This window comes from Talpa occidentalis, unplaced genomic scaffold, assembly GCF_014898055.3.
Source record: "Talpa occidentalis isolate TD23 unplaced genomic scaffold, MPIMG_talOcc4v2.1 talOcc4.623, whole genome shotgun sequence".
In the NCBI taxonomy this organism is placed as follows: domain Eukaryota; kingdom Metazoa; phylum Chordata; class Mammalia; order Eulipotyphla; family Talpidae; genus Talpa; species Talpa occidentalis.
The window spans coordinates 1-24,091 of NW_023604999.1; the positions used below are offsets into that span (position 1 = coordinate 1).

The 24,091-nt window shown below is 47.3% G+C and overlaps 2 long non-coding RNA genes across 7 annotated transcripts; one reads left to right on the plus strand and one right to left on the minus strand.

Moving 5' to 3' along the window:
- Positions 1 to 877: 877 nt before the first annotated feature.
- Positions 878 to 3,019, minus strand: LOC119230302 (uncharacterized). 6 transcript variants are annotated; one of them, XR_005121731.2, is made up of 5 exons: positions 2,837 to 3,019; positions 2,602 to 2,743; positions 1,652 to 1,738; positions 1,416 to 1,476; positions 878 to 1,186 (listed from the first exon to the last, which is right to left on the minus strand). It is a non-coding gene; the product is annotated as an uncharacterized LOC119230302 (long non-coding RNA). The 6 variants fall into 6 exon arrangements; XR_005121730.2 differs by having other exon boundaries at positions 1,652 to 1,727; positions 2,602 to 3,019; XR_005121729.2 differs by having other exon boundaries at positions 878 to 1,080; positions 2,602 to 3,019.
- Positions 3,020 to 3,648: 629 nt separating this feature from the next.
- LOC129144788 (uncharacterized) lies at positions 3,649 to 17,512 on the plus strand. The gene is made up of 3 exons (XR_008549409.1): positions 3,649 to 3,788; positions 9,381 to 9,457; positions 17,490 to 17,512. It is a non-coding gene; the product is annotated as an uncharacterized LOC129144788 (long non-coding RNA).
- Positions 17,513 to 24,091: the final 6,579 nt, after the last annotated feature.

Here is a 24,091-nt window from a genome sequence, read left to right on the forward strand (position 1 = left end):
AGTATTAATGAGTCAACAATCGAGAGTAAATAAGATATATTTAAACAGAACCACTCATAAAACACAGTTTGTTTGCATCAGTTGGAGAGAATGTGGCCAGGGACTAGAAGGAGCCCTACCCTCTACCTCCCGGGAGCAGGGGCTTGGTGTTGCCTGATTCAGTGTCTCGGGCTTCGAGGACTCAGAGGACATAGTCACCATGAATAACTGGACTCGACTGCATCGACTGATGCCAGTAACTTGTGTTCTTCTTTTTTTTTTTTTTTTTAGATTTATTTATTTATTTATACAAGCACTGGGTACAGTCAGAAGCGCGGGAGGGTGAGAGAATTCACCAGAGCCAGAGCGGGGAGCAGAGCAGGCAGACTGACAAAGTACACTGCTGAGGGGAGCAGCGGGCGGCAGGAGAGGTCTGCGCTCCATGTGGGACCCTCCTCCGGTGGCTGGGGAGCAGCCGGGGAGCGAACCGGCGTCGCAGAGGCGGCGGGCAGCTTCGCAACCCAGCGCTCAACCGCTGAGCCACCAGGGAGGCCCTAACTTGTGTTCTTCTAATGACACAATGGATCTTGGATAGAAGACTGTCTAGGCTGTTGATAGGTTGAGAGTTGAGCTTTTGGAACAGTGGAGAGTTAGATGTGGGAGTCTGGGAGTTTGCCAGCTTGGACTATGATGCAAATTCATGTTTCATTCTCAGGGGCAAGGGGTCCTTGAGAGGTTGAGGCACCTCAATACTTGTGAATAGGGAATTCTGAGGTATGTCCAGCAAAAACTCAAAATGAAAAAAAAAAAAGGTGTCTCTGATTTTATATGCAGTGCTGTACAAGGCTGAGGTGTCGAAAATGGAGAGGCACTCACAATAGCCTAAATATAAGAAAGGTCAGTTCATTTTTATTTGACCAGTGTTGAAAAATAGTGGGAACTGGTCGTCTGCTCTGTAAATCTGGATTTGCATTTTATTCTTCCTCCTTGGACACACTGGTATTGGTGCAGGTCCATGATACGGTTACTTTCCAGGGGCACGGTAGGGAAATGGGTGAATCCAGGCAGCAGTAGGGATTTCACGCCAATGTTGGGCAGCTTCTAATAAAGACCATGAGATGCACTGTACCTGTAGTGTGGTTTTGCAGCTTTAAGCCAGTCAAGATGCCCTTGACTGGCACGTGGTCAGTTCATATGCTGTATGAATCTGCACGTTTACAAGGACACCTCAGCGGGGCGTGGTAACAGAGGGTCTTGGTCACTGTAAGGTGGCACCCTCCCCCCACCCCACTCTCTAGCAGCTCCTGCACCAGCCTGGTCAAGAGGAGTGAACATCACATCCCTGGCACCCCCTTCCCACTCCCTCTGGGGCTGAGAAGCTCCATAGTCAAGCATTCTAGCATCAGAAAACCTAAGTAGTTGAGGTGAGCACTCACTGGAGATCCTATCCAGAGTGGTGCCCCTCATTCAGCACAGGATAACAGGGCCTCAGGCTTCCTGTTGAAGGCAGACACATACAGGGGTCAGAGTTGAGTTGGTGCCCCTTGTTCTTGATGCTGAATGTGCCCCACCTGGGAGGATAAGAGACTGGTGGCTGTTTCCCCCCAACCCCCCAGGGTTTCACAGCGAGCATCATGCCCTTACAGGAGGGCACACACCTGTGCCAGCTTACCACTTTCTTTAGTTTTCTAGGACGTTGACAGACTGGCCACGGAGCTCCTGGGTTTATGCTTGAGGTCAGCAAGCACCTGAAAGAAACCTAATGGGATTTTACACAAAATACTCAATTCTCTGGAAGTTTCTTAATTCTCTGGAAATTCTCTGGAATTTCTCTGGAAATTTCACACATTTGGCCTTCTAATGAATTTTCAGGAATGGTTTTGTGTAGAAGGAATTGTGTATAAGCCTTCTCCTGACCTCATGCCTGGCACATCAGACCATGATGAGGAGGGTCAGCTTCCATGCCACACAGGCCTGGGAAAGGACAGGCTGGGCTAGCAGAGGGCTCATTTGTTTGGGTTGTGTCTTTGGTAGTATGACGACTGACAGAATTTTTTTTTAAAGATTTATTTATGCATACAAGAACTGGGGTACAGGCCAGAGGTGTGGGGGGTGAGAGGATTCCCCAGAGACAGAGTGGGGAACAGAATAGGCAGATCTACTGAAATACACTGCTGAGGGGAGCAGCGGCGCCATGTGAGTAGCTCCCTGGCTGGGGATAGAACTTGTGCTGCAGTGGCTGCGGATAGCTTCATAGGTTGTGTCTTAACCCCTTGCGCCACCAGGGAGGCCCCTGAAAGACTTTTTTAAAGACTTTACTTAAGTAACATGTTTGTAAAAATGTTTGTAACACTCTCCCCCAGGGCTTTCTAATCAGCTCGCCTGAGGGTCGTCTGGCTTTCGGGGACTGGAATCGTGTTTGACTAACAATCATTGAGACCCAGATCTGAAAGCATGTATCGGACTTTTGAATAAGGGCTAACTGCTGTCTAGCAATGTGGCGCACAACTGAAGGTGGTGAGCAATTCAGACAATAAGGTGCAAACTTGAAACTATCATTTACTGACGCTGCAGTTGTCCACGGGGGTGGGGTGGGGGGCTGACCCCCCATCCAACACCCACCCTGTTCTGGAAGCCCCAAGGCCTCAGGACCCGTGGAGCTGTGCCCGGTCCTCTCCTCTGTGGTCTCCCTGCTCGCTCCACTGGCAGGCCAGGCCGTCGGGTGTGAGGTTTCTTCCCGGTTCCTGCTCAGGTGACTCCACGCCTGTGTGGTTACAAAGGCAGCTCTGGCGTGTTCCCAGGTTCCCGGGAGGAGAGGGCTTGTCTCCCTTAGAAACGCTCGGGTTCCGCCGGTCACCTGTGTCCAGGGGTGGGGGCCGCGCAGGACGCGGGGCTTAGCGGTGGTTCTGGTCGCCTTTTCTGACCCAGAGCTCGGGGAGAGGAAACCTGGCCCCGCAGTGAGCCCGGAGACCTGGAGCCCAGCCTCAGCGCCGCGGAAGCCCTGCTCGCCTGGGCACCGGTCCTCCCGCTGCTGAGGACGCCAGTGGGCGCGTCGGCCGCTGGTGGCGCCTGCGCAGGCGCGTCTCACGTGTGCTGACGCGGCGGCGCCTGCGTGACGCTGTTCCCGCGCCAGCGCGTGGCGGGCGGATGGCGCGGTGCTGCGACCCGTTCCTCGACGCGGGAGACGGGAGACGTGGCCTGGGGGCCGGACCGCGCGCCCCTGGGCCAGAGCCCGCCCCGCTGACTGAAGGGGGGTGGGGAGAGCGAGCCGGGACGGGGCTTCCCGCGCGCACCAGACTTTTACTCAGAAGCGCTGAGAGGGACGCCCTGAGGGCCGTGGCCGGGAAGAACGTGTGCGACGCCAGGGCCTCAGCTGCCCGCGCCGGGGGAGCCCCGCTGGAGTGGTCGGCGGCTTCGTGGCAGTTACCGGAGCCAGGTAGCCGGCCCGGAGGACGCCGTGCGTTCGGCTCTCGGTGTAGGGAGCTGCTCCGGGCGCTGAGATGCTGTCCCTGCGCCGTCAGGGCCCTGCGCTGTGTTCCCTCAGAAAGCAGACACCGGCGAGAGCCTCTCCGTTCTTGGCGGCCAAAGGCCCCGCGCCGCGCGTGAGGGCCGGGAAGTGGCGCGTCCTCACCGCCGGCAAAGGCACGGGCCAGGCCTGGTGCGTGGGCCGGGAAGTGGTCCTGACGGTATGGACGGCTGGAACGGGCCAGCCGGGAGGCGGCATGTGGACGCGTGTGCATCTGGGCCTTGGGATGCCACCAGGGAGCCCGGCTTTTGCCTAAGTGACAGTGTGGCGGGAGCGTCAGAAGGTGCGCTGTGACCCTCCCCAACCCCCTTCCTGGTTTCCATCTTCAGCGTAACTTTCCGCTGCTTCACGTCCACACTCTTTCCTCAGTTGCACTGAAGTTCGCTGTTCTGGGAGAGTTGTGGAGGGAGGCAGGTCGGGTGCTGTGGCCTTCACCTTGTACTCCCCTTGGAAGGCTTTGCGTTCCATATCTTGAAATTCCATTCCCTTGCCTGGAAAAAATAATCAAATACACCCCGTAATTCTGTTCCCAGAGAGGCATTCTTGTCCTCATATTGGTCAAAAAGGGACAGGCCTCTGTGGAAGGCCAAACTTACCTCCAGCATGGAATGCCCCTATATTTTAGTAGCTTTGGAATGGATACCTATCGTTTATGCCTTAATTCTCAACATCGAGCTACCTGGAAGAAGCATGTTATCGGGGGTTAAGGGGGTCTGAGGAAAGGAATGTGGGCTGGCAGGGAAAATACACAACCATTGCTTGAAATACAACAAAACAGCACGTTCTGTTCTTCATGAGTCATGTTCATATTTGAGGGTGACCATAAGGTGGATGAACAGTGACCCAGGGATGGGCTGTGATACAGCAGAACCCCTAGAGATGCACCTGCCTGTCCCAGCATGCATTCCCCTCACTTGAACGACGCTACCTTGCTCCCATGTCAGCATTTCAAGTGATCGTATTTCTGGTTATCACTGGGTTTAATGAAACATTACCAGAGAAAAGAGAAGTCCCTGATGGGATGTACTTAGATATACTTTGTAGATGCTGCTTGATCTTCTGCAAGAGGTAGTGGGTGATTTAGAGTTTATAAGGGGTAGAAAGTAAACCAGACTAGTCACCTCCCTGCTTTCAACTATTAAGATTAATCAAGGGCTTTGCGTTTGGATTTTACATTAGTAAAATAAAATCTCAGCTCTTGGGGCCCTGTAAGGGCCTCTCACCTGGCTGGAGCCCCGCCTGCTCCCCTCCTGCTCCCACTCATTGTGGCCCTATGTTCCTGATGCTGGGTTGCCCTCAGCTGTCCTGACTTTTGGTAAATGCTGACTGTTCCCCTTACCCTTGCCTCTGGCCCAAGGCAATTTCCTCTCATTCTTTAGGCGAGAGCTTCCTTTCACCTCCTCGGAGAAATCTTCCTGCATGATGCCAAAGTGGCAGCCAGCACCTTGTCTCTTTAAAATACACACACTGTCATCTGCAACTTATTTAATTAACATGTTTGTATATGTTTTGACAAATATTTTAATATATATGAAGCCCACTCATTACACCCTGTGAGGGAGGTGATACAAAATCCCCCTTTACAGGCAGACGTATGGGGTGAAGTCACTTCTTAGGATCACATGGATAGGAAGCAGCTGTGCCCCATTCTTAAATCATAACTCATCCTCATGCTAATTTGCTATTGGTGTGTATGACTCTTCACCAAATTCTGTAACCTTCATTCCCTTCTCCCCTTTTATGTTTTATTGGGTTTGTTGGGCTGGTCCCAACAAATAATTGGTCCCTGGTCCTCATCTCCCACCTGTAGGATTGCACCGCCCCTGTTGTCCTTATCTCACACCTGGCCCTACAGATGCTTCCCAAATGACCTGCCTCCAGTGGGTCTTCACCCTCGCCCTCAGGCCTGACCATCCACCCCTACAGGTTAGCTTTTGCTTCCTTTCTGCATCTCCAGCACCCAGAGCAACCAGACTTAATGTCTGCTGCTGTTTAGCAGGGATTCTCACTTGCGACCAGGCTGGTGTCGGACTCCCTGTCCCAAACTCACTCTCCTGCCTCTGCCTCCCTCAGGCTGTTGATCCAACATGACTGTACCTGTCAGGCTAAGAAGGGTCCCACAACCAGGAAATATTCAGACACAGTGTGAGCCAGTTGAGTCAGGGCGGTCAGGGAGGAGAGGGACTGCCTGCAGAAGAGATCCCAGGGAAGGAAAGCTTTGAAGTGGCTTTGGAAGCTGTAGGGTAAAGAAAATGTCAGGCTTTTCTGCCCTTCCGCCATCAGGATAGATGATGGATCCTTGTCCTGAATGCATGCCTGATGGCGGGCACCTGGAATAGGGTGTGGGCATAGGTAGATGGGATTCAGCTGAGCTAAGACTGTGCTTTTTAAGGGCGGCGTCACGGGGGGGACGCCAGCAGCAGCAGCAGCAGCAGCAGTAGAAGCAGCAGCAGAAGCCGAAAGAGAAGTCGAGAAGCAGCAGAACGAACGCTAGAGAGCCCAGATAGAGTGAAGACTTGCTGGGGGCTGGGAGGCCTGCACCCAGCCAGCACCCCTGCCTGCCATATGCCTGGTGAACCCCAATAAAAGACCTGCAAAACTACTGAGGACTCTGATTCCTCCTTTACCCGGTCTGCATGGGATTAGGAAAACCTGCACTGTGGCCAGTCCAGCCCTTTACAGAAGCGCACACACATGTGCAGTCACATATGCACACACATAGTCGATGTTTACAAAGTCAGCACTTTAGCCGATGCTGATGGCTCTTATCACACAGTCTACAGTGCTGTTTCCAATTAAGTTTTGTCTCATCTTCTCACACTTGCCTGTTGTTACCCTGTCCCTTATGCTTTAGTTTCACGAACAAGATCTTCACTCCTTGGAATACAGGGAGCGTATCTCTCTTCGCCTCTACCTCTCCTGCGTTCTTTGCGGAACTCAGAATAACTGTGTAATAAAACTTGTTGGCTTCATTAATAAGGGCGCAGCAGATGGCAGGTGCCTTTGTAGGTGGACCTTAAACACTTAATCTCTTATCTCCCTACTTTGAACTTAAGTTTCTTGGGAGTTTAGATTTCACAGTAACTGAACAAACTTAAATATCTAATCTTCATGATGCTAGAACTCTGGGACTGCTTCTCTGTGTCGTTTGATATCTTTGTGCTTAAATGTTTGGCTTCTGTGTGAAACACTACATCACTTAAGGCATGTATGTTGCTGTGTGTCTTCTTGAGTTTGAGTTTGAAAGCATTGTCCTTCAGCTGAATGGGGAAATCACTTTCTGAACGGTTTGTCTGAATACTGCATTATAGAGAATGCTTATCAGCATTTACTTAAAAGACTTTCAACCCAAATCTTGCTGAATAGGAAACTGGCTGGGGCGAAGAGAATAGAACTGAGTTCTTGGGAGTCCAGCGCACCTTTTCCTATCAGTCTGTTCCAGACCTTTGCTTTCTCCACCTTTGAACAACTTTTTTTTTTTTTTTTTTTTTTTTGTGGGACCCTTACCGGCTGCCCGGCAACAAACCGGTGCTGCAGAGGCTGCGGGCAGCCTCGCAGCCCAGCGCTCAACCGCTGCGCCACCCACCAGGGGAGGCCCACTTTTGAACAACTTTACAAACCCTTACTCTCATGAGATGATTTTTTCAGTCTTAAGAAGGTTAGGGCTGGGCCTCCCCGGTGGCGCAGCGGTTGAGCGCTGGGTTGCGAAGCTGCCCGCGGCCTCTGCAGCGCCGGTTCGATCCCTGGCTGCTCCCCGGCCACTGGAGGAGGGTCCCACATGGCGCACAGACCTCTCCTGCCGCCCGCTGCTCCCCTCAGCAGTGTACTTCGGTCCTTCTGCCTGCTCTGCTCCCCGCTCTGGCTCTGGTGAATTCTCTCACCCTCCCGCGCTTCTGACTGTACCCAGTGCATGTATAAACAAAAAAACAAACAAACAAATAAATAAATAAAACATGCCTCTATAAAAAAAAAAAAAAAAGAAAAAAAGAAATAAAATAGTATGATATTTAAAAAAAAAAAAAAGGTTAGGGCTGTGAGTGCTTATTATTTTTTTCTCTTATACCTCTGGTTTCTCTTCACTTTCCTTGTCTGTGGGGTAGGGGGGTGGGAGGAGCACAGGAATCTGTTTGGCTTTGGTTTCTGACAGTCATTGGCCTCCCCCCCCCCCCCCGCCCCCGCCCCCCAAGTCTTCCTAACACTCCTTTCACTACTTGGGCCCTTCCCAGCAGTCATTCTCGTGTTGGCAGTTGCTCTTAATCCCACTGTGACACCCCCTTCCCTTCTGCTTGTGATCCACCTGTGTCTCTCAAATTGCCCCCCTGCCCTAGACATCCCTGTCTGCAGACCCACCCTTCTCCATCCTGTGCACCAGGTAGAACACAAAGAATGCTGAATGATTTCCAGAGATTTCAGGGGTTCCTTAACATGTCCAGAATTTAGCCCTAATCTCCTAAAACCATGTCCTTCTACAGGGTCCCCAGACAAGAATTCCTTGTCTCTGCCTTCCTATAGCCCTAATTTTTCCTCTTCTGACCCACTTGGGCAACTTGTTCATGAATCAGTTCTGCTCATGTTTTTCCCTTATGAAGAGCTTCCCATATTCATTCTTGAGAAACTTGACTCAAGTTCTCCTTTCTCCTGAAGCTTTTTCAGAATCCACAGGGCTTAGTTTATAATTGTCTTGGAATTCTGCACAGATCTGCCTTAATGTATGATTTCCTTCATGGTTCCCTAAGTGCTGTCTCAGGTTAACAGGATGGCTAGTGAAGTCTGAGCGATGCCCAGTATATGGGGCCACCATCTGCATGGCCTTTGCCCCCCTGCGTAAGATGTATCCCTGAATCAAGTGCACAGGAAGGAGGGTAGCTTTGATTGGTTTACACCTGTGTTTCCCAAACTAACTTACCTTAGAAAAATTTTTTTTCTTACAAAAAAATGAAACACCCAATGCAAAACATTTTGGGGAGATATTTCCAAAATACTGGAAAAATGACATTTCCTGTAGGCATGTCTAAGTATGTTGAGAACTTCAGACTTCGCTTCTTTTGCTGCCTCCACACTCCTCAGATGCTTAGCGTGTATCGGATGAAGTCACACTGCAAGATCAAGAATTGATATTCCTTTGGAGACCTGAGTTAGGTCTATTTAAAGAAAAGCTGATCTGCTGTGGCTTGTAGCTGCAGTGTGTGGTGGGTTCTTAGTGCTGGGCACTGCTGAGCCATTGCCTGGTGCATTTAAATGGGTATAGTTAAGGAGGAATTTTTCCCAGGTGTTGAATAGGGTGTGCATATTTTCCCAGTGATTGTGTGTGTCTGTGAGTGTTTAAATACTCCAGAAAAGGAAAATTGGGCAAAAGCAACTTGGTTTTGTATTTTCTACCATCTTAAAATCTTTTTGCAATTTTTGTTTTTATCGATAAGAAAATGATGAAAATTTAAACCCAGGTTTATTAAGAAACATAGCGCCAGATAAACTGGTGATAGGTGGTGCTGGTAGTAAGTAGACTACAAAACACAGCATTTAGAAGTAAGGATTTCCACTGGGCTTGTTGATTATGCATGTACGTAAACCTTTATAAGCACAGGTGACACGGGCATGAATACTCAACAAGAGTCTTCCTTGCGGTTCTGATGCAAACCAAGCTGCTTCCCGAAATCAGCAAAAGTTTAGCTAAGCGGGTGCGATGGAATGGAATGGAACCCTTTTCCCAAACTTCCCAGGCCAGGTACAGTTGATTTCTTCGCCAGATGGGAAGAAATCCAGCTTCCTTGGAGTGATGTGCATTTGGTGGGGGATTCACTCTAAGAGTTAACTGCCAGAATTCTGAGTCTCTTGAATTCTATTTAAATTCTTTTTTCTTCTCTCTTCATTTTAGGCTCCAATCAGGGATGGAGACACCATTGGATGTCCTGTCCAGGGCCGCCTCTTTGGTGCATGCTGATGATGAAAAACGTAAGTTGGGCACTTGAGTGCTTTTTCACCTGTGCCTGCACCCCTCGCCTCCCACACTGTAACAAAATGATGTGTTGCTTGACCTGACTTTGTGGCTCTGTGCCATTGATTTTGGGTACTTCCCCCAGAGGTAACAGCTGGGCATCCTTATTTTTATTTTTAAGTGCCAGAACATGTAAGTCTGTAAACATCACCTGTGGGTAGTGAGGCTTGTGCTCTTAACTCCAGGATGTCCTTCCCCTGGCAGCTTGTGCTGGTGGATCCTGAATGCAGGTCCCTGATGTGTCTCTGGAAGTTTAAATAGATATGTCCTGGTGGATAGCAGAAAACTCAAGATAATCATCCAAGAATATTCTTGTTACAGGGAATGTGTAATGGCTGTCATGGAACACATCCCTGAGAACCCATTTCTGCTGAGAGAGAGCAGATGTCGTGCGGGGTGGGGGGAACATAACACTGATGGGGTCACTGACCTTGGAAGGTCACCCCACAGGTATTAGGGTGGTGCTCCTGGCCTTAGTCTTAGGTGTATTTATTTTTCGGTGTTCTCTTTCAAGATTCAAATTGCTTGCAAGAGTGACTATTTTATGTGGGAACAAAATTGAATGTTTTTTCTCTGAGCTCTGAGATACTAGTAACGTATATATAAGGATGAGCTTTTTTTTTTTTTTTTAAATACATTCTAAGTGAAGATGAGCTACTTTTCAGATTTTGAATAATTGGCAGGCAGGAAAGCGTGTACCCTGACGCTGTAAGGCTTCCCTTTCTACTCATCGGTCAGATTCATTTCTCTGATATCCTTTTCCTCCTTAGTTGCATGAAATAACACCTGCTTAGCTGTCTCTGACTCGATAGACTCAGCTTCTGTGTCATCAGCCCATTCCCCCCTTCTCCCTATTCCCCACTGGGCGGGCCGGCTGACTACTGCACTTATTTTTTCTCCTGCCAGTCTTACTTATTTCTTTAGCTTTTGGTTGGTGGGAGGCTGTACTCTTTCCTACGGCAAGCAAATCGCAGGCAGGTTGCCGTCTTCCCAAGGACACTGAGCTCCCAAAAGGCGGCTCAGTCAATGGGCTTTTAACTAAACACCAAAACATTGCCTTTCTGCCTTTAAGATTGCAGTACATGTTATGAGGTGAATAGCTAGATATAAACGCTGTTCAACGTTCATACAGTTAATTTACATAGAAGTTTATATAAATGACAGTATTTCGAATTTCTCTGTTTTGTAATGCTCACGTTTACTTAGATCAGAAAAAGAAAACACTGTTAATACAAATGAAAACTAGAAGGGATGGCCTCCGGGCCAAGTCTCTCTGCTACCTCTGTTGCCTTCTGGGGGGTTTCTCTCTAGGAGCTCAGCTTCAGGGTCCCCCTGTTGGGCTGACCCCAGCAGGTTGGGGGCCTGCGTGGATTCCCACCCGGTGACCCCTTCTGAGTGAGGGGTAAACACAGAAAAACAAGGACCAGTCCCCTGCCTTCAGGGAGCTCTTGAGCTGCTTTGTGAATAGATTCATTTCTCTATAAAACATGGAACAGGAGAGCCTGTGGCCTCCCGGGGAGCCTGCAGTTGGGGAGAGCTGTTTTCATAGAAATAGTATGATCCTGCCCAGAGGAAAGAGGAGCTCTTACCTTCCTTGAGTTGGATGCAGCCTTTAGTATTTTTTTTTTTTAAAGATTTATTTATTTATGTGTGTAAAACTGGGGTGTACGCCAGAGGTGTGAGGGGTGAGGATTCCCCAGAGACAGAGTAGGGAGCAGAACAGGCAGATCTACTAAAATACACCGCTGAGGGGAGCAGCGGGCGAGACAGGAGAGGGCTGCTGCCCCATGTGGTTTAGCTCCCTGACGGGGGATCGAACTCATACTGCAGTGGCTGGAGATAGCTTGATAGCTCTGTGTCTTTAACCCCGGCACTGCCAGGGAGGCCCCAGCGTTTAGTATTTTGAAAATAGGATTTATATACCTGTAAGACCAGAACCATCACAGTCGCCGGGTGCTGTACTTTGTTACCTGGAGACAAAGCTGAGCAGCAAGTACCAAGTCTCTCGTTATTTCTTAAGACCTATCTGGGCTTTTTCAGCCTGATTCAGCTTTCTCTGCCCCAGATGCATTGTGCTTTAGCTTTTGTTATAAATTGCTCTTACACTTAACATTCTCACCAACACTCTAAAAATGTTTTGTGTATGTAATCTGATTTGGATATCTTATTACAAACAGAAAAATGTTCTACTACTTGAGATCAGTTTCCCAACTCATGTCAGTGACCTAAATGACTCTCCTTGTGCTCCTGGAGAATGGGAAATGTGGGCATTTTGGAAGATGTTATTGTTTCAGCGTTTTGAAGGGAACAGAACCTAGTAGGATTTGAGCATATAATCCCCAAGGGCCTTAGGCTTCACTGTGTCTGTAGTGGAGGATAGAAGAGTTATCTCTATAGGACACTGTGGTGCTGCAGTCAATAGTGAAACGTGGTTTTGTAGTCACACAATAGTTACTTATCTGGATGGCCTAGAAGGAATAAACTTGCTTAAAATAATTATTCCTGTGCCCAGGAGACTAGACTGGATCATTGTTCAGGGGAGTCCTGGAAGGTACCTGATGGAAAGATGTGTGAGCTGCTGGTGCTCCTGGGGCTGAGGAACCTCTCATCTCCCTGGTCATTGATGCTGGTTTGGTGAAGACCCAGCCTTTCTCCAAGACTGTTTTTTAACAGTCAAACTGGGCCAGTTTCCGCACAAACCCTTGGTGCATCTTTAACAGGATACTTACTTTTACTGTGATGTTAAAAGGTTTCATTTTTGGTAATTTCGTTCTTGTAGCTTCTGATGAGATCTCCTGCATTGGGGCTGACTTCCTCGTTCAGGTTAAAATCATTTTAAGAGCACTGCCTTGAGAAGGGTCTCAAATGCACCCCACATGCTCATGATTGAGATTACAGACATCTTTGAACTTTTTCCTCTCCTTGGTTTTGAAGGTTTGGGTAGAGGGGGCAGTACTTTCGATCTGGTGTGATGAATGTGCTCGTGATTAGAAAAAGCCAGATGAAGCTGGTGCGAGTGGTGTAGAGAGAAGAGCTAGAAGGCAGCGCTGCAGGTGGTGGTTCCCTGTCCTCCACCCTGGACACGCCTCCTTGGCTTTTTAGTGAAGACCATTGAAAGTTGACTCATGGGGGAGGCATAAATTAACATAATCCTTCCGAATGAAGCATTCCTAGGATTGCTTAGGAAGTTTAGGAATTCTTAAGCCTTTATTTTGCAGACCCAAATGTGTGGGATATTTTTATGGATATAGGAAGCCCATTGTTTAATAATCAGTTGCTGTCACACAGTTTTTTCAGGTTGTTTTTTTTTCCTCCAAGGTCATATTCACCTTTTGTCAGCCTTTGCATCAATAATGCAAACCAGGTGCTTTGTGCTTGGGTTCTGGTGCTTTCACCTGCACTTGGCTCTGCGGGAGTAGGCAGGCGGGCATACTCAGGCTTTTATTTTTTCTCTTTCTTCTCTTTCCTCCCAGCATCTGATACAGTGGCTTTCAGAGTAGACCATGGCACAGAGTGAAAGCGTATTGAAACCGTTGGGTTCATGTAGCAAAGCAACTGATACCAAAGCTTCATGAAGCAGCACTTATCCAGCTTTGCAAAGTGTAACTTGATATGCTGGCATTATTCTTTGTATTTTACTTCATCTAAGTAACAGTTGGGTCATGACTCATTGGCTTGATTTTAGGATCCACAAATGAATCAGGACTTGCAGTAGAAACAGAAAATGATGATTTGCTTCTCTTCTCCTTAGTTGGATAAATTTACTCCTGGCTGCTGCATTTATGGGCTAGGGGGATTTGACTAACATGTGGGTCATGAAAATACAGTGGTGTTCAGACCTGCTGGGATGTGTCAGTGACTGGAGAGGAATGATGTCATACTATTCTCTCACAGAAGCTCCCCACTCTCCAGCACCCACCCACTAGAGGTGGCTCCACTCCATTCTGAGCCTGTGTTGTTCATTCCTGGTAGTTAGAGTCAGAGCTCAAGAAAACGGTCTCTCCACCTTGTGTTAAATCTGTTTAGCTTCCAGGTTACTTCAAGGGTGCTCCTAGCTGTACCATACTTGTGTCCAGTCCTGCCTGGCAGAGCTGAATGACAGGACTGAGTGATCTCACCATCGGTGGCCTTATTTTATGGCTTCCATCATTGTATTCGTGATTTTTATCCTTTATCCTAAAACACTCAAGAGGGATACTGTGCATTTCCAACCATGCCCGAGGCATGGATGTGGCAGCAGTTCCCAAAGAGAGGAGGAACTGGTAAGCATGCTGAGAACATTGTCCCAGGTGATGCAGATGGTGGTGGTGGTGGGGGAGGTCCCTTCCTCCAGATGAGTCACTGGTCTGGGTCTGCATCTGTCTCTGAGGAGGGGCTGGGTCCTTTCAGGTATGAGAAACTAAGTCCTTGGCTGTTGTGTATCCTTTAACCAGATTCATAAGTTGTTTATTTTCTTCCCATTTCTCTTATCATTCATTTTCTCCCCCATATATATTTATGTAAAACACATATATGTGTGTATGTGTGAACAAATGTGTTTTGTTTTCCCTAAAACATTTGAGAGTAAGAAAGAGACATTCTGCTTCTTGACTCCTAAAATGTTTGGGCATGTATTTCCTACAAATGAGAAATTCTTACATAATCACAATATGGTTATATTTAGTATATATAAATATATAGACACATAAAGCTGGGCATAAAATCTTGATGCTCATAGTTCTTTTGCAACTTCATAGCCAGAACGTGAGCCTGTAATTGAAGTTTCACCAGTAGAAGTTAGCCAGGACATGCACTGTGACCCTGCCACACCTGCCTGCAGGTGAGCAACGTGGCTTCAGTTCTCCTGCTGCCCCATGTCCTTTGATGCAGCCCTCTCCCCACCCTTTTATCTTTGCAAACTCTGTAAAATAATTTGTTGTACAGACTAGGGTGGCATATGTTGGTGCGGATGTCTCAATCACATATTAGATTGGTTTCTGTCCTTTTCTCATTAGAGGGAAAAAATGCAAACACAGTCATTGAAATCAAATGCCAGTGCTTGGCTATGCAGTAGGCATCTGATTCAAGTTTTTAAAAAAGATTCTCTTTGAAATTGTTACAGGGCAGGGAGAGGGGCAGCCCAGACCCGGCAAACCTGCCTATTCTAAATGGGTTCCGTCATCCGCCGCATCAACACAAAACATGAGACTTTTATGAGAAGGAACTTTAATACAATTAGGGAACAATACAGGAAAGGCAAAGAATATAGTTTCTAAATCAAGTACCCCAAGTTACCCATCCCCTTGTGAGTAAAAATCTATCCAAATGGGATTGGCCCAGAGCAAGGCCCCAAAGCCTGTCACAAGTCTAAAGCATCTTCCAGTGGGGACCCACAGAAAAGGATCAGAAACAACCAGACAAGCCCAGAAGGAAACGAGCAAAATCAAAATCAAGATAAAAGCTGCCATTGTCACCTCCCCACGGGTCTCTCACCCACATCTGTGTCACCCAGTCCACCACCAAAAGGCAAGCGCATTTTCTTCACATGTCTGTCAGCTCCACGTGCCTCCTCCAGGTGTCCTTCTGGCTCCATCCTGCTTCCTTCTTTCCTCAGTCTCCTCTGCAGCTTCTTCTCTTCCTGCTCAGCTCCACCCTCCCTTGGGTGGGGCAGGGAACCTGAAACCTCCCCCTTTCCTGGGGACCACCCTGTTACAAAATGAGTGACATTTCTTGAGACTCCTGAGCACCGAACTGTGCAGCTCAGTGGGACGCTTGTTGCAGTACCTTGTGTTCTTACAGCAGCCCGGTTAAGTAGGTATTGTAATCAGTTCCACTACAGAAGAGGAAACCCTGGGCTACAGAGCTTAAATCATTTGCCCAAGGACACTAAGCGTTTCATGGGATGAGCTCAAGCAGCCAGACTCTGGAGCCTGAACCCTTAATTTCCCAGCCTCATGTCTTTTCAGGGAGCACATGTAAGACTTGACTGCTAATGAAAATCAAAACCAAAACCCCTACTCCTGTAGCTACGACCTCCAGTAATAAGTCAGCTGAGAGATTTTCATTTGGAAAATGAAGGAACATTTCCAAAACATCAAGTAATTCTGTTAGTGTCCAGAGTGAGGGGCACCCTGGGCCCCCCAAACCTGCACGCTCTAAATGTGCCCTTCCATCTGCCGCGTAAAGACAAAGCATTCTCTTAGTGTGAAAGGACTTTAATAGCATTAGTGCACATAGAGAAGAAAGGCTAATAATATTCCAGTAAAACACCCCAAGTTACCCATCCCCTGGTGGGTAAATGTCCAAACAGGGTTGACCCAAAGCAGGGCCACTGAGGCCTGAAAGCTGCCACAGTCTAAGGCACCTTCTGGTGGGGACCCATGTAGGGAAGGGCCAAAGGGGCCAGTCAAGTCTGGAAGGAAAGGAGCACAATCAAAATACAAATGGGGTAACAGCTGCCGTTGTCAGCCTCCCCACAGGCCTCTCACCCTGTCTTTTCCAAGTGTCTCTGTACATCTATACTCCACGTGGCTCCTTCCATGTCCCCTATGTCCTTCCATGTCCCTGGTGCAAGTCCAAAGTGGGACTTCTTCACATGTCTCTGCTCCACATGTCTCCTCCCAGTCATCTTCTAAGACTTCTGGTTCTCCTCCCGCTCAGCTCCACCCCTCCTCAGGTGGGGCCCAGAGCATGGAGGCCCCCACTCCCCCCCCCTTCATGGAGTTACAGCTGCGCTCAGCCCATCATTTAGGGCGGTTATTGACACATACCAGGAACTACCTGTCTGCTTTCTCACCTGTGTCCAGGGATCTTCTCTTTATACTGAGTGTTCTTTCCCTGGATGTCTCCCAGTGACACAAGGAGAGGAGCTCTGGCTCACAAGGGCTGCATCATCAAGTGCCCATCCCTCAGTACCCTGAGGTTCAAGTAGGGACCAGCTGGCCAAGCTTAGAGGCCTTGTGGGAGGAGTTGGCGTGGTTAGGTGGCTGGACTTGACCTAAGATTCTATTGCTATAGGGCAGCCCCGATACAAAATGGGTTGCCTGACTGTGGTCCTCACCCGTGCACGTTGGACCCTAGACCTGTTCAGGGCAAGTCATGGTCCACATTGCTTTGCATCCCAGGCATATGCCATTCGGAGCATATGGCTGGCCTTTAGTAACCATCTGTTAGTAATAAAATAACGGCAGGAGTGAAAGGTTCAACTCTAAGGAATTTATTTAACGCTAGCAAAAATGACTCATTCTAATTATCAGTAACTATAGCTGTTATAGAGCAACCCCGATATTAAAACGGGTTCCTGGCTGTGGGTCCTCACCCGCGCGCTTTAAAGGGACTTATGAAAACTCTACTACACACACACACACAAAAGGTTAATAAAAGGTTCATTTACAAGAGAAAAGGAAATAAGGAAAATGTACAACTCAGGGAAAAAAATAGGGAAATAAGTCTTTAATGCGTCCTACCCAATCCGACGACCTGGAAACCCAAAGTCACTCTCAGAGCTGGCCGGACGCTGCGAGCTGGCCGAGAGCCAAAATAGGGGAGCCCCAAAGCCCACGTGTCTGCCTTTATATCCACCTGGCTGCTTAACCCCACCCTCAGGTCCCAGCCACCTTCCTTTGGTGATGATGGGATTTGGAGTTCCCAGTGTCTTTGACTTTGACCTAGGGTGGGGGTGGAGTCCACAAAGCCTATATGGAATTAGCTTTGGGACATCCTTTTCCCCCTAACATTACTACTATTCATGTACGATTTCAAAGGAGGACCGTATCCCTCATGGTAATACTTCATAGTTTGTAAAACCTTTTCCTGATGCTTATAACAGGAACCTTTGCAATGGACTGAGCTGGAGTGTAGGGTAAAGAAAATGTCAGGCTTTTCTGCCCTTCCGCCATCAGGATAGATGATGGATCCTTGTCCTGAATGCATGCCTGATGGCAGGCACCTGGAGCAGGGTATGGGCATAGGTAGATGGGATTCAGCTGAGCTAAGACTGTGCTTTTTAAGGGCGGCGTCACAGGGATACCAGCAGCAGTAGCAGCAGCAGCAGCAGCAGTAGCAGCAGCAGCAGCAGCAGCAGCAGCAGCAGCAGCAGCAGTAGCAGCAGCAGTAGCAGCAGCAGCAGCAGTAGAGGCCGAAGCAGAAGCCGAAGCAGAAGCCGAAAGAGAAGCCGAGAAGCAGCAGAAAGAACGCCAGAGAGCCCAGATAGAGTGAAGACTTGCTGGGAGGCCTGCCAGCCTCCCAGCCCCCCAGCCAGCACCCTTGCCTGCCATATGCCTGGTGAACCCCAATAAAGGATCTGCAAAACTACTGAGGACTCTAACTCCTCCTTTACCCGGTCTGCATGGGATCAGAAAACCTGCACTGTGGTCCATTCCTGCTCTTTACAGGCAGGCATCAGAGAAAGAAATGAGGCTTGAAGAAGTTGGATGCCTAATTCAAGATTAAAGTTAAAAAAAGCTTCAGGTGCCCCTTCTCCCCCAGCCCCCCATCACTGGCTGTAATCCTCAGAATTCCTGGAATGACTGGGCAGCCGCCATAGTCCACCAGTGCAGACAACTCCTGGGAGGAAGTCAGGAGCTCTTGCAGAGCTATCTTCTCAGACCCCAGGTTACCAGCTGCCTTTTGATTTGCAAAATGAGGGCTGAATTTACTGCCCTTTCTAAAGGTCGGGGTCACTAGTAGTATTTATACTTTCAGGTATTTCCCTTTTGTGAACAATGGCCTTGAATATTCTCTCCCCCTAGCCTATTTTACCTTTAAAAAGCTTCATGAAAACGTAAATCCTCAGGTGGGGCCAGTTTTGCCAGCTTACCTAAGACCCTTTCCAGGTGTGGCCAGCTGCTTTAGTCAAAGGTTGCCTCCCTAGGTAGACCCTAGCATTTAATCAGAAGGGGCGCCCTTCCATAGAGAACTACTATAAATGTCTCTGCTATTTTAATAGGTTTCTATTAAATAAAATTAGCATAATAAATGTTAGAAGTGAAAACAATGAAAACAATGGCTTGTTAATTAGCATAATGGATATTCAAAATAGATTCTTCCACTGAATGGCTCTTAGACTCTTGAGGATGGCTTGTGATATTTCCTTTAAATGAATATTTCTCAATCTTTAGAAAAAGCTGTGCTTTTCCTTAACACCCATGAAAATGTTGTGAGCTATTTTAATGTCATTTGCAATTGAATTTACAATATCAGATTTAAGAATCTTCGGATCAAGTTTTCCCCCCCTTTTGGTACATGTCTTCTAATGTCCCCAGCGTGCTCCTGTCTCCCCAGCCCCTCCCAGCACCCTCAGAATCATGGTCTTGTTCAGTGTCTTGTGCGAACATCCCCAGTACAGTAAATCTTCACTCAATGTATAGAGGGTCTTGGAAACCAAGACTTTTAAGTGAGGCAGGGTAATGAATGCAGATCCTTGACAAATGTCATTTCTTTAAACGTTGATTGGTATTGTTTTCTTCTCATCAACGTTATGGTAAAACAATGTTTTCAAGAACCTGCCTTACAGCTGTACATACCAACCATCTTTGTTGGAGATGTGTTCTCAGCTCATCCTTTGAAGTCACTCTTTTCCCCACAAACCATGGCTGATCACTGTCTCTCCTATAACATGGAACATTCAGGTCTGAACAATGATTGCTGTGTGACCTGTTTTTGTACAGTGTCCTCAGAACCACCACCAACTTCAGTCTAGTTCAGGAGTTGTAGGAGTGAAGGTCTTATAGGGCAACCCTGATATAAAACGGGTTGCGGACTCCACCCCCCCTAACAAAGGGACTGAAGGACGTGGGTCAGATTGGTGACCTGTGCCCCAAGCAGCCAAGTGTAAGACTCAGGGAGCAGTGGGGAACCTGTTCAGCCAGGCAGCCACCAGCACCGGCTCCTGAGAGCTGAGGGTGTGTATTTTCCACTGGACGGCTTGTTGGGAACATCGGGTCAACTATAGCAGAGTGTTTACACCTTGCAAAGCTCTTCTGGTTTTCAGGGTTCTTTCGATTCTCCCTCATCATAGGGCCTGTTGTTACCATTCACCAGCAAACACTGGCTCAAGCTGACTGCTTTTACATGGACATATAAATGTCAGACTTCCTACAAACAGAAACCTGGATTTTTAGGTAAAATCTCTAGATTTTTAAATTCCACATAAACTAAACAATAGTTCCTATTAAAGTGTTAGGGGGAAAAGGATGTCCTAAAGCTAATTCCATACAGGCTTTGTGGACTCCACCCCCACCCCAGGCCAAAGCCAAAGACACTGGGAACTCCAAATCCCATATCCACCAGAGGGAAGGTGGCTGGGACCTGAGGGTGGGGTAAGCAGCCAGGCTGGTATAAAGCCAGACATGTGAGCTTTGGAGGGGTCCCCCATTTTGACTCTCCACCAGTAGCAGCATCCGGCCAGCTCGGAGAGTGCTTTTTGGGTTTCCAGGTCGGTGGATCGGGTAGGACGCATTGAAGACTTTATTTCCGTATTTTCTCCCTGAGTTGTACATTTTCCTTATTTCCTTTTCCCTTGTAAATAAACCTTTTATTAACCTTTTGTATATGCCTGTAGTGGAGTATTCATAAGTCCCTTGTAAGCGCGCGGGTGAGGACCCACAGCCAGGCAACCCGTACATTATCGGGGCTGCCCTATAATAGAAGTATCTATCATTGGCCTCCCTGGTGGCGCAAGTGGTTGCATCACAGCACAATGAAGCTGTCCGCAGCCACTGCAGCATGGCACAGTTCGATCCCTGGCCAGGGAGCTACCCACATGGAGCAGCAGACCTCTCCTGTCTTGCCCGCTGCTCCCCTCGGTAGTGTATTTGGTCCTTCTGCCTGTTCTGCTCCTGCTCTGTCTCTGGTGAATTCTCTCACCCTCCCTCTCTCTGGCCTGTACCCCAGCTCTTGTATAATAAATAAATTAATCTTTTAAGAAAAGGAAAAAAAAAAAAGAAGTATCCAGCATATGCTTAGTACTTCTGTTGTAGAGCAACCCCGATACAAAACGGGGTGCCTGACTGTGGGTCCTCACCCGCGCGCTTAAAAGGACTTATCAATGCTCTACTGCAGGCACACGTGAAAGGTTAATAAAAGGTTTATTTACAAGGGAAAGGGAAATGAGGAAATGTACAGCTCTGGGAGAAAAGTGGGAGACAAAGTTTTAAATGAGTCCTACCCGATCCGCCGATCAGGAATCCCAAAATGGCGCTCTGAGAGCTGGCCGCCAGCCAGGAGCGGTGAAGCCAGGAGGCGAGCGATCGCGAGCCAGAGAGAGAGCAAGGCCCACGTGTTTGGTTTTTATATCCAACCTGGCTGCCCAACTCCACCCTCAGGTCCCAGCCACCCTCCCTTGGTGGTGATGGGATTTGTCTTTCCCAATGTCCTGATGGCTTTAGTCTGGAGTGGGGGTGGAGTCCACAAAGCCTGTATGAGATTATCTCAGGACATCCTTTCCCCCTAACAATTCCCCCCTTTCACTTTTTGCCACCATTTCCATGGTGATGAAGATCAAACATATGGATTCTGGGATACAGTCTCAGATGAAAATTTTCCAGGGTTCCAGTCTGAAAGAAAACGAATCCCTCCAGGTAGTGTCCATTGTGGAAAGCAAAAGTCCTCCATTCCTGGAAAAACAGTTCATCAGTCCCAGCCGAAAGAAAACATCTGGAGGCATTAGCCAGAACAAGACAGCAGATATGTCAAAAATCACAGGAAAAAAAAATCTTAAAATGGTTCAACTTATGTAAAGACAAATTCTCTCAACCTTGATCCCAAATTTTTTAAACAGCATAGCAAAAGTTTGCAAACCAAATCTACTTTTAAACCATATTGCCTATTTTTGCATAAAATCACAGGGCAGAATAACTAAGCAGCAATTTTTAGCTGGCTCCGTTGGAATACTCCATATAGGATTCAGAGCGAACTGTTGACATCCGGTCCGTGTAGGCTTCTGAAGAAGTTGGTCTCATCAGACTCCACCTGGGCTTTCCTCTTCTCGAGGGTACCAGGGACTTTTCGTTGGCCGGGTTGTCCAGTCCTGCCAATGGAGGCAAGCTTCCTCACCTTCTTTGGAGGTCTCTGGAACCCTACAAACAAGGCAAACAGGTTCTCCTCTTCTTGGTTCAGCTCTGTTTCAACTTTCTGGAAGAGCTCCACACAAAGCCACACAATGAAACTTATGTCCAATTTTTTTCAGTTTAAACAAAATCCCTATGGAAGTTATGCAAAAACAGACTCTGAGATAAGTAGTAAAAGATTACTACCACTATTTTTATGCCGTGTTGGTATCAAGGGGAGAGAAAATGCAAACACAAGTTAGCTTTGTTGGAAAAAAAAATTACAACCTTGCTGCAGATCCTGGTCACCAAAACAAGAAAACTTTGTGGATTTAGAGCAAAATGCAAAAAAATCATCAGTATTATTATGTCAAGGAAAACTTAGTAAATATGAGGTGTATTTCCAAGTCTATTCAGTCCTTAGTAGAAAAGTTTTACTCTCAACAGTTCCATCAATAGGAATCTGTTGAGACCTTTTCTCCCTATATTTTCAGAAACAATTTCTGTAGATGTGAAACAATTGAATTATAATATTACAAGGTGACAATCACCATTGACAATTTACATACATACCAGATACTACTGTTAACATTTTGTACATACCAAAGTTTTACCATTTTCCCAAGTGACAATGCTTCCCTTCCAGTTTTACTTCATTAGGTAAAATCCAAATAGAACAAATTCATCTAATGCCTTTCCCAGGAGGAAAGGGAGAAACTTTGTGGAGTGTCTCAGGAGCTCTACTGAGGTTCCACAAAATTTCCTTGCATCAGCCAAATGACAGGCTACCAAATTTGTACTTGAATTTAGATTTCTGGGAAGCTTTGCCATAAATATCAGAAAAATAACAGAAACAACAATGTTCAATCTCTATGAAGGCACCGGCTTAGTTCAGTAGCACAATGTTGACAATCAAACCATAACCTTTAGTTTTTCTCATAACTGGAGACTCTTTTTTTTTTTTTTCAACGTCTATGGGCACCATGTATACCAATTTGTCAATCACTTGAGGTCAAGACAAGGACACAAGGAAAGGACATACAGACATACAACATATAGACACAAAGAGCTCATTAGTTACCATTTATCACGCGTGGGATATCTCATGCAACTGCAGTTTCACTCATTGGCCAAAGTAACAAAAAGAAAGCAGAGAAAAAAATCTCAAAGGTAAAAAAAAAGCAGAAAGTTAAAAAAAATAACAAAATCAAAATCAAGATTGAAAACCTTTCTGTGTAAAAAAAAATAGTGGCACCATATGCATGATCCTAGATGTTATTTCACGTCTCCTAAACTTTGAAAAGAAGAAGATTGGTTAGAGCATGTTAGTTTTCTCAGGGTTTTTTCAGGAAAAAAAATGAGTCCTTGGGTATCCTGCAACAATAACTGGAAAAGAAGTCAGTAACATTCAAGTTTTTGTCTGTTTCTTAAACAAATATCTCAAGTCCTCAATGGGTTCACAAGACCAATGGGACTTCGTCTCTGGGTCAGTTCCTCCTGGGGCTTTCTTAACTCTGGAATGATGTACCCAGGGTTTTATGCCTGCAAGTTTCAGAGAAGTATGTGTGCTCAACAAGACATCATAGGGACCAGTCCATTTTTCTGACAGCTGGTTTTGAGCATCCCCGCTCTGCCAAGTCTTCAGTAAGACCTGATCTCCAGGTTTGAAGGGATGCAATGGTTGATCAGGAGGCATAGAGATCCTTGAGGTTGCAAAGTTATGAATCACTGCCAGAACCTCCTGGATGTGTTTCACATATTGCGTGATCCGGCAATCTTGTGTTATTTCCGGACTGGCTTTCAGAACTGAGGCCTGAAAAGGTCTTCCAAACACAATCTCAAAGGGGCTTAATTGTAGCCCACTTCTAGGTGCCACTCTTATGCGGAGGAGGGCAAGGGATAGTACCTGGTCCCAACGAAGTTGTGTTTCTTGGCACAGTTTTGCCAAGGTTTTCTTCAAGGTGTGGTTCATCTTTTCTGTTTGCCCGGAAGACTGCGGTCTCCATGCAGCATGCAATTTCCAGTTTATCTGTAACGCACTGCTCACTGCATGGGTGACGTCAGAGACAAATGCCGGCCCATTATCACTCTGGATAGAGTCCGGCAACCCAAAGCGAGGGATTATCTCTTTCAGTAGCTGTTTGGCAACCTCGGAAGCTTTTTCCGTCTTTGTGGGAAATGCTTCCACCCATCCCGAAAACGTGTCGACAAAAACCAAGAGATATTTGAAATTGCCTGTTGTTCTAGGCATTTGTGTGAAGTCCACCTGCCAGTCCTCAAAAGGACACTTGCCCCGATATTGAACCCCAATGGCTTTAGGGTGGGAGTCAGTCTTGGGGTTATTCCTGGCACATAATTCACAACCTCTGGTGATCCGTTGTGCTATTTTGTGTAAATACGGGCCCTTCAAATATGGGCGCACTGTTTCTAATAAGGCATCTCTCCCATAGTGAGATCCCTCGTGAAGATGTTTTAGCACCGGATATACCAGGGCCTCCGGGAGGAGTATCATCCCATGAGAGTTTACTCTCCAAGTAGAGCTGGGATCAAACTCAGTAAATCCCC